Source organism: Macaca nemestrina, chromosome 3 (genome assembly GCF_043159975.1).
Source record: "Macaca nemestrina isolate mMacNem1 chromosome 3, mMacNem.hap1, whole genome shotgun sequence".
NCBI lineage: Eukaryota > Metazoa > Chordata > Mammalia > Primates > Cercopithecidae > Macaca > Macaca nemestrina.
This window is the reverse complement of record NC_092127.1, coordinates 78,459,046-78,475,627: the sequence shown is the minus strand read 5'-3', so window position 1 is coordinate 78,475,627 and position 16,582 is coordinate 78,459,046.

Below are 16,582 nucleotides of genomic sequence, written 5' to 3'. Positions count from 1 at the left end.
TTTGGCTCTGTCCTGCCTTTGAGTGGAAGGACTATACATATAAATCGCCTGGAGGACCAGGTGTGAAGGCTTCTGCCAGGCATATGGGACAATGTTTTTTCAATCTCAAGGGCATCCTGTTAATGTATGTTTTTGGAAAGTGTCGGAACACAGCCATTGCTCCTGGATTCAGGTTTTCCCACTAATATTAATTCCTGCTTGGGAGCAAAACTCAGGCCCTCTATTAAAAAGACCTCTCTTTGGTCCCTAATTGAGAATAAAGTTCCCTCTAAAAGTTGTGTCGCTCTTCCTACATCAATATATCAATACTCACAATTTTAGGAATATATAATGACTCGGGAGAATGTGCATAAAATAGATACATTTTTAAAAGCCTGGTGCTTAAAACTAACCCTAGTCACTATATAGGTGCTGGCTTTCCCTACTTTTGGGGGCTGTCTGGAACATGTTATGTGTTTTCTTGAATTACTCCGTGTTTTGAATTCATTTGAGTTAGCAGTAAAAACAGGCAAACAAACTTGCTCAATTTGTTTTGAGTGCTAAATCCCTTCACTTTGAAATAGCTAACAGTCGACAGATGGACTCATTTTACGGAAAGGGTTAGCCTCTTCAGCCACGAAGAAAACCGATGAGAGATCTACATTTTAAGCCATTTCTAACCTCCACGTAACATCCGTGAAAACTCAAACTTTCTCTCTTTACCCAGTGGAAACTCAAAGCAGTGTTACTTAAGGGGAGAGAAATGAGGGGGAAAATGCCCACGTGCTGTTTAATTGTATTTCCTCTCTGACTCTGAGAATTTCTATTTTTGGTTTTTGAAATCTCGCCGAGGCAAGAAAATCAAATTTATTCAACAAGTCCCACAGCTGAACTCTAATTACAGGACACCGGAAAATGCAGTCCGAGAAAGACATTTTCACCTCTGCCCATCGACGATTTTTGCAGCCTCCCCGCTCCTCTGAGTAATGGGCTAATATAACCCTCTCTTTTTTTTCTTTTCATTTTGTAGAGATTAAGAGGCGCTAGTTGCAGAACGGCCTCGCCTTCAGCTGGTGGCGAGGAAAGGCAATCTTACGGGAAAGTTGGAAGAGAATGAGCAAACCAAAGACAGAAAGATTCAGAGACCCAAGGAGAGACACAGGGAGTTGCGGTGGAAAGACGCACAGATATGCGCGTGCAACTCCCTCCCCTCTTTCAGGTTTCAGAGGTTTGCAAACCAGGGCTGAGAGGAAGGGGCTCGGGAAGCTCACGTTCCCCTCGCCCCCCTTCTGTCTGCAGTCTCGCCCGCCAGGGGCTGGTTAACCCCAGTCCCGGCCGCCGCAGACACTGCACTGAGCTTTTGGGTCCTCGCCTCGCCCAGCGCCAGTGCAGCTGAAGTGAGCAGCTGGTGGGAAATGCAAATGGCTCCTGGAGAAATAGAAGATACAGAATGATTCTCATTCCCTCCTCGAGTGTGTGGAAGGAGCTGGACATACGTTTCACGCTCCTAATCCTTCTTTTACATTTTTAGTCATACTCCTATTAAACAACTAATTAATGCCCAGAATCACCAGGGAATACATTAGGCATGCAATCGTAGAAGCAGGGTACTGTGGGGCTACAAACCACCGAGCTGATTTAAGACGTGGATTTCAGGTTTTTCCCTTGTCAAAGCAGTAAAGGAAGAGTGGGCCGTGGCGACTGTATTTAGATTTCGATTACTTCAAATTAGAAGGGGGTGGAGGGAGCGTCCAAGCAAAGCAAGCAATTCTCTGCCCTGCAGATGTAAACAAGATTGTAGCATCAAAGGTACAAGCTCCTTTAGGGCAAGATCGCCTGGACTGAGAGCCTGGGGAAGGAAGACACTAACCTTACCTATCTGTGAATTTCAAGGATGTTACACTTTTACATAAACAACTCCAGTGCGGATCCTCTGGTAATCCCTGGGAGTAATCCCACCGTTCTAGAATATTAAAACTTTTTTTCCTCCTCAAAGAGTATATCCTTTTTATTTCCTCAAAATCTTGAACTATGTCTAAAGATAATAGTCTTCCAGTAAACTAGAGCATTGGACCATTTCCTTCACCCTTTCCTTCAGACATTTCGATGATCTGATTTTAATTTGTGGGTGGCACAGGGAATTAAAAACAGCCCACAAAACTAAGCTTAGGTGAAACAGTGCTGGCTAAGTGGGTTCAGATAATTTTTAGTGAGAATCTCATTTACACTCCTCCCCCCAATATGTTGAGGCAAGTGACAGAACTGTTAGAGCGGGAATCAAATTGGAAAGCTCAGGGAGGACGACAATTTCATGATCAAAGTGGGGCAAAACCGTGGACAAATATGGGGTGACCTCCGCCAACTCCCTCTCATCCAAGAGTCAGGATGTGGGAAAGGTACAGTATTATTTCAGAGCCCGCTGTGACGGGCTGTGCGCTACCATTTACTTTCTTCACTCTGGATTATGATCTCAACCCTGGCAAGCAATTTCCCCAGCTCCTTATCTGACAACAAGCGAGTATGTAAATACCAATGGCTAGCGATGTTTAACTGCCTCAAACATTATTGATTTGTTGGCTGTTCTAAATTGTCTTCCTAGTCCAGGTCTTGTTTCCGAATTGTCTATTCTAGAGGTTTGATCCATGCCTCCGATGCTACAATACAATAATTGTTATTTTTTAAAAAAGGCATTTAAGATGAACCAATTGATTTGCATATAAATTAAAATTAGTATGCGTTGCCGATTCCAGTGTTTTATAATCATTTCGAAATTAGTACTTAACCACTTGAGCTAAAAGAATATATAAATGTCTGTATTGACTCACTAATGAATTACCCAATTAAAATGTCCGGGAAATGCTGGGCGCTGCAAAGATTGTTAAATCAAGACATATTACAGGAGGGATGAAGATTAGAAAGGTAATAGACCAATATCTGGAACTCAAAACGGAGTTTCCGGTGATTCCTAGCTTTAATTATGGAGCAGGGGTCTTTCTCTTCTGTTGTTAAAAAGATTTTGCGCTTGTTTGTGAGTGCATTCAAGTGGAAGGAGCGCTCCCAAGGCTACGGTGGCTCAGGCCCTTTGCTCGGACCGGGACCTTACAGTTCTAACCCAGGAGCGTTAAACTCTGGAAGACTCCGGGGCAGCCCTGGAGGTGCGTGGCCCCGCAAGCCGCCAGGCCAAGCTTCCTCTTTTTGTCTGCCCCTCCGGCAGGCTGGGCGAGCTATGGCAGTGAGCTTTCCGCGCAATCCAAGAGCTGGAACCAGAGCCCACATTTAATAGATATGCTAACTGAGCACTTACCTTCGTCCTGAGAATAGGAATAAAAGGTAGCTCTTCTTAAGAGAGGCAGTGCAAAGGCACGCTATAGGAGTTCAGAAAAGGCTGGCGGCGGGAAATCTGTAGCCTGGGGGCTAGTCAACATCCCCTTTCATTTCAAGCACTTATTGATTTGCTGTTGTCATCTTTGGCGATGCAGAAGGACACTTGAAAGAATTTCTGATGGGGCTCTGATCTGAGAAAGGAGGTGACCTGCCCAGGCTCCCACCAAATTCTTAATTACCACATCAACTGCTTTTTTTATCCCCCACCCGACCTCCTTCCCCCATGGCAACTGAGTTTGCTTATTCTTAACTTTTTAATTATTCAGAAACTCCTTACCGCTCAGTGGCTTCCCTTCTTCAGCAGTTTTCTATTCGAACCTTTTCCCCCTTTCTGTGGTAGGGCCTGTATATTGATCCCTCTGACCTTTGGCACATCTGGGTCCTCCAAAATCTCTCAATCTTTTCAGATTTGAGGATGGAAGGCTCCACCCTCTCCACTGTGTGCACACATTCAGAGATATGAAAACTTACACAGACTGCCTTCAAACCCAGGGGATCTAACAGATGTTCCCTTTCCAGTTTGTCTCTTGAAATCTGAAATGCCTGCCTGATTCCAACTTGGATACCACTCTCTTGCCCTTCCTTTTTCAAAGCAGTTTGGACATGTGTACAAGTGTGCCCAGAACATCTCCACCCATATTCTTTACCAAACTGTAAATAAAGAAGAACTAATGAAGTAGATTGGCATATAGATTGCATCAAGAACCAGAATCCCCGGTTTCTGGATTCCCCATTCAACTCTGGCTGTCATCTACATTGAGAGAGTCATTCCAAGCAGAGGCCCGTAGAAACCTGCATTGTGGGACAACAAGTAAAGCCACAGTAAAAAGTGGAATAATTTTAAAGTCATTTCATTAGAATGTAAATTGTATTTCTGGGTTTTGTTTGTAACCACCTAGTTTTAGCATATCCAGAATTAGACAGGAAAAAATAGGTCAACACAGTTATTAGTACTAGAAAAGGCAAAGTCCATGGGCTCATCAGTGAAAAGAAGATCCCCAAAGTCTATAACTTTTGATCTTTTAATTTCATTTATAATTGTGGGAATGAATAAGACACCAACTGCTTTATGTATTTCATTTACATCGATCAATTTGTGTTTCCATCAAAAGCAGTTATATAGAATTTCTTTTAACTTCTGGTAGCAAGTTCAGAAAATAAAGCTTACAGCCACTCAGAACTGGATACATCTCTTGAGCTGACCATTCCTGTAAGTGCAGGAATATAATATAGTTCTTCTATGGTCTTTTTGTACTCTTTCAGGCTTTGCGAGTCCTTATCAGGTCTGATATCACTGTTTGGGTCTGCATTCATTAAAAGCAAATTTGATTTCTATGCTGATTTTAAAAAAGCCTATTTGGCCAGCACAATCTTGGTTTTCAAATTACAAAAACCTTTTAATATACAAAGCTCCCAGTTTTTACCTCCTTTAGCTCCTTACTCCTTCAAAACTTCTATTTTAATTGGTGTAAGTAATAATAATTTGTATTACTATTTGTACTTCTTTTATTTTTTTGGAGATTGGGCTGGATTTCAGAGAGAACATCAGCATCACCACCACCACAAACAACAAAATCTAAAAGTGAAGCCCTTTCTTGCATGATAATTGGTACTTGGAATGCTTCTGACTTACTCAATGTCATCTTAGAAAGGTACCTTGTAAACTTTCTTGGAATTTCTAGCAAGAGTTTGTAGTAACTGGAACAACTTCTCTCTGGGAAGATATCCTCTTTGATGGGCTTTCAGTTTCTGGAGGAATAGATTGAGAGCAATTAGGGAGGGAGGGGACATTGGAAGTTGGCAGCTACGTCAGCTGAAACAAGCCTGGGTTCAGTGAGGTGATTGATGCTGTGGTTGATTCCCCACCCCGAGTTTCTCTTTAATTGGGGCACTGACTTTTCCCACTATGGGATCCCAAGGCACTTGGTGTGTGTGCAGATTCCTCCCTCGTGGTCTTTACCATGTGGTTTCATAGCAGGTCTCTGGTTCAATGATGTTTTATAGTCATAGCCCTCATATTCATTATCATGATCTCAATGTTTAGGCTTTAATGTATTTATATGAAAGCTGCTTTATTAGTAAGCCGGAGTACACAGGAGAGATGGGGGCAAGTAAGGACTCAGCAGAACTCAAATTCAGACATGTTTAAATGGCTTTGACTGTGTAAAGTGTGGCAATGCTTCCTGCTCTCCTAGCTTTCTACTCTAAGCTTCATCTGTCCTCTGGCTAATGAAGTGTGATATAGGCCACATGGTAGGAATAATAGTATTTGTTGAGAACAAAGTGAAGTCAGGAAACCTGATATATACAAAATGCATCTAGTAATTTGAATTAGTAATAATGGTAATAACGAATATTTACAGAGTGCTTAATTAATCTAGCTATTGTACTAAACAGTTTTGTATTGACAATCACACTTATTCCTACTACAAGGTAGGTACTGTCATTTTACAAATGAGGACAGTGAGGTTTGGCATGATTGTGTCACTGACCCAAGGTCAACCAACAAGCTTATAACCACTGGAGGCCACAGTGGATAGAATATTGCTTCAGGTCACATAGTCAGTAAGTGGCACAGTGGGAATTTGAATCTAGGTTTGTCTAACTCCAAAGTCCAAAATGTTAACTAGTACACTGAACCAACGGCAACCAGAACCAGAAGATCAGGGGCCTCTGGGGGAAAGAAATATAGAACTTACATATGGAATATTTCATAAATAAAAGAAAAATGCAGAGGCAGGAAAAGCAAATATATTTCTTGAGGGATGGAGAAAGTCAGAAATGTTTTAAATGCTAAAGAGGAGGAAATGAGAAATGATTGGATGAGAAATGATTTGTCCTGGGCAGTTTAGGAAGAGAAAGGTTAGCTCAGGGATATTCCTGAGGCATAGGAAAATGAATGCTTTAGTTTGACCTTAGCCTAATATAGGATCTCAGGAATGTGGTTTACTAGAACTGTTTCCCAATAATTCCAAGGAAGAATAAAATCTCTGAATTAGGTTTAAGTAGTTTTATTCCAGAACCAAGGAGAGATGGAAGTAAGATCCGAGTAATAAGAACATCTATATTGCAAAAACATGCAAGTTGAGTAGGAGCGAAATCTAGAAAAACCTGTTAGGAATCTTTTTATTGTGTTAAACCATGCCACACTTTAAGTAGAAATCAGATTTTTATTATCATTGCTTACCTAGATATAGTTAGCAACTCTATTATTGTAGCAAAGTCATTTGAAATTTTAAGAGAAATGACTTCTTGTGCTGAAGAAGACATCTTGGGTGGAAGGGTGTCAGGACACAAATGCAGTGCAAATATAGTGATTTCAAGGACATAGCCTGTGGGGAGCAATGCTGGACTACGTACCAGTTGTTGGTGGTAGAATGTTAGCTAGGGGAGAACACCAGGTAGCTTTCTACAAGGTCCATTTTATCACAAAAAGACAGTGACTGATCTCAAAGGTTATTCCCAATTCAGCTTTGTCCAATTATTGAAAATGATCCAAAATTGGCTTCATTTTGGCCTTTTCCAGGAGGGATGGATAAATATAATTTGTATGTATGGCTTTTCAGTTTTAGGAAGCATAGGAGGAGAATGAAAGAATCAATCTAGTCTCCTGTTTTCTGATAGAAACTCTCATACCTGTGCCATTGCAGGAATTCAAGACTATCTCCTCCAGAATGCTGTGGTATTTTTGAAAGTAAGGCTTGAGGGCACACAGAGCCTTATTTTCTGTCTCTACACCATGGATCTCATTGTATTTTTCTAAATGGGAAAGAGAAATTAGAATTCATAGAAAGTAAGATCTGGAAAGGATCTAGAGGGTACTCCTCTCCCTCAGCCTATGTTTAAATTACTTCCAGAAATATAGCCAGCTACCCTTTTCAGCAAAGAGCCTCCTACGTTCCTTGGTAATGCATTCTCATGCTTCATAATTTCACAACTGCACTGTATATCTGCTGACTGAACTCCAAGTACTGAAGAAAATGATGTCACATCAAAAAGCTCTAATTAGCAGGGGGCATGTTTTCCTGAGTTCTCCAAATATTTCATGTCTTTACCCTAGAAAAAGATGAAAATATTATTAGCCTCATTTAACAGATGGAAAATTGTGTCATAGAGACTTTTAGAGAGTAACACCTGGTTATGCAGCGTGATGCCTGAAAGAACTAAATTAAAAACAAAGTCAGGAAATTCTATGTTCAGGGCTTTCCTAGCAGACACGTCACTTCTTGGGGGCTGGTTATTATCTTTCTGCCTGAGTAAAGTACATGTTTGATTGTAACTCTATCTGTCCTTCTGTTTGTCTGCCTGTGAGTAGTTTATCTTTTAATCCACCAATTTATCTCCTTGCTATTTTTCAAAACACTGTAAGTTAACCAATGTTGATAAAATTTCACCCTTACCATGAGTGCTACTTGAGCTGATTGAGATGGTTGTCATGTTTTTCAAATATCACGTGTAACAAACAGTGCGGCTACTGTTTTGGCATCAGAACTTTGTTCTTATCTGGAAATTGTACAAATACTACACCTTTTGTCATGACAGGGCCACTTCCACTTATTAGGACTTTTGATATTTGTACTGTCACTTAGGAGAATGTTGATCATTTTGTTCATGCCACTCTTGAGGTTATAACAACTGCTTTTTTGTTTAGCTGCGTCTTTTTTTTCACAGGTGAATTTAGTTTTTTTCTCATGCTTGATTTCAAGAAACTGGTGCTTCACTGAAAGATGTTTAAATTTCCTGAGAGAAAATGTTGGAACAAGAATACTTTGTCATGTACTGTCTTTATCTGAGTATTAATGTTCTTTCAAATTCATATGTTCCCCAACTTTTTGAGAATTTCTTTTTCCTGAATGTAATTTATGAATCAAATGTGATCGTAATCTTCAAAATATCATGTTGTCCACAATAAACATATACAATTTTTATTTGTCAATTAAGAAAAGCAATAGGGTTCTTACCCTTTTTTTTTTTTTTGATATTTGCTCTTTTTATCCTATCCTTAGGGATTTCCTCTCTTCTCTCAGAGATGTATTCACTGAGAGCATTTTGTTATTTTTCTCTCCCCGCAGCCATGCATGGTTAAAGCTGTGTTCTTGAAATTCTTTATTCTTTTTGTTACAATTGATAGCTCATTCTGCTTTTCATTAATTCATTAATATCATTCTACTGGTTTCTGATTTACACAAATCAAATAGAATCTAGAAAACTCAATAAAAATACAAATAATGTTTTCCATCCTGAAATATTTATTTATTGTTTTCCTCTAGGGTACATATATCATATTCCTTTTCCTCATATATCATATTCCTTTCTAAATCCAGAAGAACGTGTTATTGAATACAGAGAAAACAATTTAAGAAAGGAAAAGGAATGACTTACCTAAAATGAGGAAAAAGCAGAGTTGAGGCCTGAGACTGTGGCTGAAGAAGATGATTCAGTTACTATCTGGTAGCTTCGTTTTGTGGTAATTTTTTAAGCTGAGTTCTGGATGACGCAAGTCATATTTTTAGATGATGCTGAATTAAAAAGAAAAATTCATGGCATCTGTTAACTATATGCAAATGAGCAAAGAGAAAGGAAAGAAAAGAGGTGGTTAAACTGACATGGTAGGGTTCAAGATTGGGGGAAGAAGAAAGAGTAATAGAGAGTGGAATAGTTAAAAAAGAATGAGATCATGCCTGTTGCAGAAATATGAATGGAGCTGGAGGCCATTATCCTTAGCAAACTAAATCAGGAACAGAAAACCAAATAACGCGTATTCTCACTTATAAGTGGGAGCTAAATGAGGAGAACTCATAGATACAAGGAGAGGAACAACAGACAGTGGGGCATATTGGAAGGTGGCAGATGGAAGAGGGAAGAGGATCAGAAAAAATAACTATTGGGTATGAGGCTTAGTACCTGGGTGACAAAATAATCTGTACAACAAATCCCTGTGATAGGTTTACCTATAAAACAAACTTGAACATGTGCTCTGAACCTAAGATAAAACTTAAAGAAAAAGAGAGTGGAATGATTTGCAAATTGACTTTAACAGACTGTTTTTTGAGACCTTTTTGTTTCCCAAATTGAATTTAAGTGGTATTACATTTTTAAATGAAAACTTTACTTCTAACTATACGTGAAGTTAATTTCTCACCTTTCCAACAATTTTTTTTCCATCTTTTGTATTGTAAACAATGCAGGGATTTGGTTTAAATGTTGCTAGCTTAGTTTATTTTTAAAAAAATATATCTTCTGAGAGGTTTGAGAAAACTAAGGAAGAATATTTTGTTTAGCCTTTCCAAATACTATTTCCCTGGAAAGGTATAACCGAATCAGTGAGTTAGTCCAGACCTCAGAGGGCTCCTGGAATTTGAAAGAGGGGAAGGATGAAGATCGGCTCAAGACTATTCTTACATTGCTTTACTATCCAACCAGCAAATCTGGATGTCCCGCAGGCAGGCATGTTTATGAGAGTTACTCAAAAGAGGATATGCCACCAGAAGTGCCAAGTTTGGTGATCACGCAGTCCATGTGGAATGAGAACTCTGCCAGGACAGAGGAGCTTGAGTTGGGAGGCTGGGGTAGAAGCACGATAACCCTCCAGGTTTCCCTCTGTTACCATGTACCAGACTACTTGCTGCCCCATGGGAACCAACATTTGTGTTCTATTTATTACTAGCTCATTGGCCTATGCCTGTCTGTCTATGGCCTATGGATAGTGAAAGATAGAGCAGAGTTGAGGAGTTGGGAGTAAACAAAAATAAACATTTTTATGTGAAATAAAAAATTAATTCTAAAACAGAATGAAATACTTATCTGGATAATATTCACTGATTTTAATTGATTTATCATTTCTGATTTCCTACTTGAGGTTATAAGCAGATACCTGAAAATTATGAAATTGGTATAAACCCAGACCTTCAAAGCAACTGATGGCCAAGGGGACTGTGTTATAATAGCCACATTTTCTTTACTAGTGTTAGGTTTTAGTTAATAAACATTACTATTGAGCTGAAAAATACCTTACTGTCTTTGAAGTCACTGACTGTGGTTTTTGCTATTATTTTGAACAATGGATTTTTCTGAAGTTGTTATTCTTACCAGGATTTTTCCTTTCTATTTGAGTTCACAGTATAAAAAAATACAAATAAGTTGTTGTGAAACATTTAAGAAAGCTAAATCTGATCTCTCTATCCTACTTAGAAGTAAAATGATTAAACTATATGTGGCATTTTGTTTCATTAAAGTTTTCATTTAAAAAGACAGTTTAAAATAGCTACATAATTGAGAATACATTCTCTGTGCCTATACCCTGTATTCTCTATGTACAGAAATGAAAAATTGCTTTAAAAATTCAAAATAGGAGGTTCATGTGAAGCATTGCAATTTTAAATAAACTACCCTGTATAAATGTGTGCATAAATATTTATGCACATATATACATACACTATATATCAACATTTCCTCTAAGTCCTATCTGCTTATAATTTTGACAACAAAAACAAATAAAGAATAGGATAAATAATAATCAAGATGGGAAAACCCTCTGACTCATTTAGACAACTCATATGAATTCTTTGAATGTTTCCAATTTATTTATCAAAGATATTGTCTCATTCCCTAGTGAGTTCATGTAGCCCTTATTTAAGATTTAGCCCAAAATTTAACTGCACGCTTCATCTAGTATAGGATAATGCTTAAATGTGAAAACAATGTTTTATAGTTTTAGAAAGCATTCTCTGAAAGTGTTGATGAATTATAAAAATCCAAGCAATCCAGTTCAGACATCCCCTGCCTCTCCTATCCCTAATCTCTTCATTCATAGAGGTGATTTTCCTATAATAGTAATAGCTAGTTAGAATATATTTAATAAAGGATTGACTCTTAATTTAAATAAGAGTAAAGTCCCTATGGTAAGATTCTTAGTAAGGGTTATGAGGGAGCTTTTGATTTTTCCTCCCCAAGAACACCTTGGCGTAGTTACACATAATTAAAAAAGTATATGGCTTTATCTGATGCTGACTCTTCTTTGGAATAATGTTGAGAGTTAATGAAAACCTCCTTGTCTCAGGCCAATTAAAAAAAATAAGTGACATGGTCTTTGTAGTATAAAATGATAGGCTGGAATATTTTTAGATGATATATAATGTGTCAATTCCAACCACTGGATTGTTTTGGCCTGAGGAAGTTAAAAATACCCCCACCCTTTTCATTCATTCTTATATTCTATGTCAAAAGGGCTGGCTAATTATTCTGTATTAAAAATATAGCAAATTTATGCCAGGCGCAGTGGCTCATATCTGTAATCCCAGCACTTTGGGAGGCAGAGGCAGGCAGACCAGCTTGAGGCCGGGAGTTCGAGATCAGCTTAGCCAATATGGCAAAACTCTGTCTCTACTAAAAACACAAAAATACTAACTGGGCATGGTGGCACATGCCTGTAGTCCCAGCTATTCAGGGAGGCTGAGGCACAAGAATCGCCATTGCACCCCAGCCTGGGCAACAGAGGGAGACCCTGTCTCAAAAAACAAAACAACAACAACAACAGCAAACCAAAAACCAAATTTAAAATTTATGAAAAATGTTATTTCTCCTTATGAATACAAAGTTCCCTATGAACCTTAACTGTTCTAGTTATAGTCAGTGTTCTTTCCTACTTGCTTTCATAGTTTATTTATATTAAAATAAACTAAAACTATGAATGGCTGTACTCTCATAATGAAGAGAGCACTCTTCAGTGATAGGCCTACAACTTGTTAAGTTGTTTATCTTGTAAAAACCAAAACCAAAACCAAAACACTATGCAGAGGAATAAAATGGAGCATTAGTGAAGGTCAAAATTAAATAATATTTTAAAAGACAATTGTATGTTCTCCCAAGTACTATGTATACATAGCAACTTGGGTCAGGCTCCTAAGTGTTGTCTACTTTAAATACTTGTGCTGCTCCAGTTAATTTTCTTGCAACAGGAAAGTAACAAATATGTAGCTAAGCAGCTAGAGAGAAATAAATACATCTAATTGACAACTCTGGGAGCTCACTTGAATTAGTTGAAATTTCTAATCAATTGCCCATGCTTTTAATTTTTTCAAAATAGTGTCAGTATCAGTGCAACCAAAATAAAAGTCATCTAAATTATCCATATGCTTTCATATGCTGTTAGTGAAACTTTTAAATGCTTTATCCAAATTCTTTAATATTACCAATCATCCTTTTTTCTTTACATTTGCTTTATTTTATGTGAGCCAAGATATTTACGCCATTGGACATAAAACAAGGAAATTCATTTCTCTATTAAAATAGTATACAAACTTATGCTTACATCAAAGTAAACTGCTATCAAGACACAGGAACTAGGAATACAGAGATGGAAGGATACTGGCCCCTCTTCAATTTTAGCCGCAGGAGCAGGACTGGTCCCGCAGTGCTCCTGACAGTAACGTAGGCTGTCATAAGCAATAGGATGTGGAAAAGCGTGGGACATGATGCATGGGACCTCAAGAACTCATCAAATCACTTTCATCTTCTGACCTCAGGCATGATGGTCTCAGTGCCACAATGCCAAGCTGAGGTGCATGCTCTCCCTCTATTCTGGAGATACCACCATCCCAAGATGGTGATTTCTGGGTTCCCAAAGCCAAGTGGGTCCACCGTCCACAAGGCCCGGCTCAACAACTCCACTTGGGAAAATTATGGCTGGATCTGGTTAAAGATCATGTTCACCCACTGTGCCTTCACCAAAGAGTCACACTGGAAACCAGGGCTGGATGTAAACTGGTGGTAGTGGGAGTGATAACCTAAACTCCTTCTCCAGGGACCAGGCGAGTGTCAATTTGTCCCGCTGGGCCTCAGCAGCACTAGCATCTTCTGTCTACCATGCTGAGTCTAGCAGCTCTCGCGGGACCTCCTCCAGTCAATAATCTTGAGAAATAAGGAATGAATGAATATTTTTCTTATAAATATGGAGAACACTGAATGAGCTAAATTTCTACATGATTATCTGACTACTTACATATATGCAAGCTTTAGGTATGCTTGCGTGTGCACAGAACATATATGTAGTTTTATAGGCCATGGGCTAAGTATTAATTATCTTCGTGTTCCTATCACAGTCCCTTGATATTAATAATTGCTATTTTTTTGGTTTTTGTTTTGTTTTGTTTTTAAGAAGGAGTTTCGCTCTTGTTGCCTAGGTTGGAGTGCAATGGCACAATCTAGGCTCACTGCAACTTCTGCCTCCCATGTTCAAGCTATTCTCCTGCCCCAGCCTCCCGAGTAGCTGGGATTCCAAGTGTCCACCACCACGCCCGGCAAATTTTTGTATTTTTAGTAGAGATGGGGTTTCACCACATTGGCCAGGCTGGTCTGGAACTCTTGACCTCAGGTCATTGGCCCACCTTAGCTTCCCAAAGTGCTGGGATTACAGGCATGAGCCACCACGCCTGGCTGCTATTTGTTGAATGGAAAAATAAATGGATCAAATTGACAAATTGTCCTTGTGATGAAAATAATCAGAACCTAAAATTGGCCTATCTGGCAGTTGTGACAATTGGACTGACCTGTGGGCAGCTTGGTTCATTTCTTTCTTTCTTTTTAAAAAATGCTTCCCTGAAGTCAAATTGCTTATCATGGGTCCCTTACATGGGCTCAAAATTATCTTATCTATTGGTTTGTCACACAAGCAGGCTCTTCACCAGGCAATAGAGAATGTGGCACTCTTTTATGTTCTTTTCTTTACAATTATTTTGCAGTTAAGTATTTTATTTATTCAGACTAATGCTTCTCCCATTCCCAAGACTGAAGCAATAAAGTTTTATTTTCATGTATATGTTTTGGATGATAATCATAGTGCATTCATAATGAGTATAATATACTCATATGCATATATGAGTATGCAAATTGCATAGCAACTTACTCTTATTGTTCCCATTTTGTAGATGAGAAAACTATGACTTAAAGAGGGACAGTAACTTTCCCAAGATATCACAGAAGCAGAGAGTGAAAAAATCATCACCATCTGGAATACAAATCTAGGCCTGTCAGACTTTAAAGCCCAAACCTTCACACTCACTTTTAACTGCCTCTGTTAATGAAGAGTATAATTCTAGCACATGCTCTTGTTGGAAATTTCATAATTGTAGTTAGGAAGCATAGAGAGTGCTTTCTTGTGTAACAGCTATGGGAAAGGGCTAGGCAAGAAAAAAAATCACCAAATACTAATAAAACAATTTTATTTCAGAAAACATTTACTATGCATCTTGATATCTTAGAGCGATAGAAGTGGTCACAATATGTAAACTTGGGTGAATGTGACAATGGATTGGCTTCTTCATTTTAAGAATATGCATCTTCCCATCATTACTTTAAATCACCTCTAGCAGCAAATTTGAGTGAGATCATAGATTTTGGTTTGGCTTAGGTAAGAAACCAGAGTCTATCTCCCCTTGGATTCAGTCCTTGGATGTATTTCTAAAACGTCTGAACCAGATTCCCTGTCTGAGTCAGCTGATGGGGTCTAGTTTCGTTTCAAGAGACTTCAGAATCAGCATCTCCACTCTTACCTCCTAATCGCCCTTCATCTCTTTGGTCATATTCCTACATTCTACAATTAGAGACAAAATAATTGGAAGGCAGCTTAATCAGTGAGCAACTGTAAATGATAAGTTCTTTGCCTGGAAGGGTTGCCATCAAGAGGGAAAAGAAAAGTACAGGAGAGCAGGTGAAAAGTGAACTTCAAACACTTTACAACTTTGTTTAAGGCCAGATGTGTTTACTTTCACCTGGGCAGGGCAAAGAGAAGGAAACAACCTATGCCAGGCAGCTGCTACTAAATGCTTTCCATACCTTTTCAAGCTGGGTCCTCACCATTTCTCCTTGGAGTTTACATTGTTACAGTTTTTCCTTTTTCAGGTGAGCACACAGGTTCTGGAAAGTTAAGGGACTTGTTCAAGATCTCATAGAGTTAGGACTGATTACAGGTGGAATTAAATCCAGAACCCATACTTTTCACCACAACATCCCCCTAGCACAGTACAAAATTGGGTGTGTGTCAAGCAGTTATGAACCGCCACTAGGCAGCTCTGCTTTAGATTAGTTATGCCAGGTTTTTTTCTTCTTTCCCTCCTCCTTCTTTTTCTTTTTTGCTAGAATAGACCTTGCAAAAATCAGTTTAATTTTTTTTGGGGGGGGTTCGTTGATTTTAGCATCACTGAAAGATTCTGGAGATTATTGTTTTAGTTACTGCAATGGCTTATTTATTGAGGTACTGAGGACTTCTTTTACTGGGAAAAAGAAGGCATTCAACAGTGTTTGCCAAATGAAAGACTAGCTGTGATAACATTACTTTTGTCTGTTTTCTGTGTGCATGCTGGGCTTTAAAATATGCTTGGAATTTTCTGTAGAATCATAAGATGCTGAAGTTGGAAGACTACTCAAAGAGCATCTGAGCAATCCCTCATTTACAGATAAGAGAACTGAAGCCCTGAAAGGATAAATGAATCATCCAAGGTCACATGCATGGTTGGCAACATGGTTGGGATGGGGACCCAGTGGTTTTTTCTGGCCTTCTCCTCAGGGTATCTCTGCAATCTTTCATGTTAGTGTTTTGCTTGATGAGGGAGGGAGGTGGATTGTAATATATTGTGCTAGTGCAGTATGGTTTTCCATTTTTCTCACTTGTTTTTTGGTGGGGTATAGTGGGTTGAATGTTGGTACCCCCCAAAATATGTCCATGTCCTCATCTCTGGGACCTGTGAGTATTAATTTATTTGGAAAAAGGACCTTTGTAGATGTAATTAAATTCATAGTTTGAAATGAGAAGACAATTTTTTCCATGGACAGGTTGGGGAGGGGGATGGTTTCCGGATGAAACTGTTCTACTTTAGATCATCAGGCATTAGATTCTCATAAGGAGTGTGCAACCTAGACCCCTCGCATGCACAGTTCACAGTAGGGTTCCTGCTCCGATGATAATCTAATGCCGCCGCCACTGATCTGACAGGAGGCGGAGGTCAGGTGGTAATGCTCACTGGCCTGCTGCTCACCTCCTACTGTGTGGCCTGGTTCCTCACAAGCCACAGACTGGTACAGGTCCATGGCCTGGGGTTCGGGGACCCCTGCCCTTTAGCATCCAGAGAGAGTGCAGCCCTGCCAACACTTTCATTTCTGACATCTGTCCTCTAAAACTGTAAGAGAATCTAATTCTATTGTTTTAAGCCACCCAGTCTGTAGT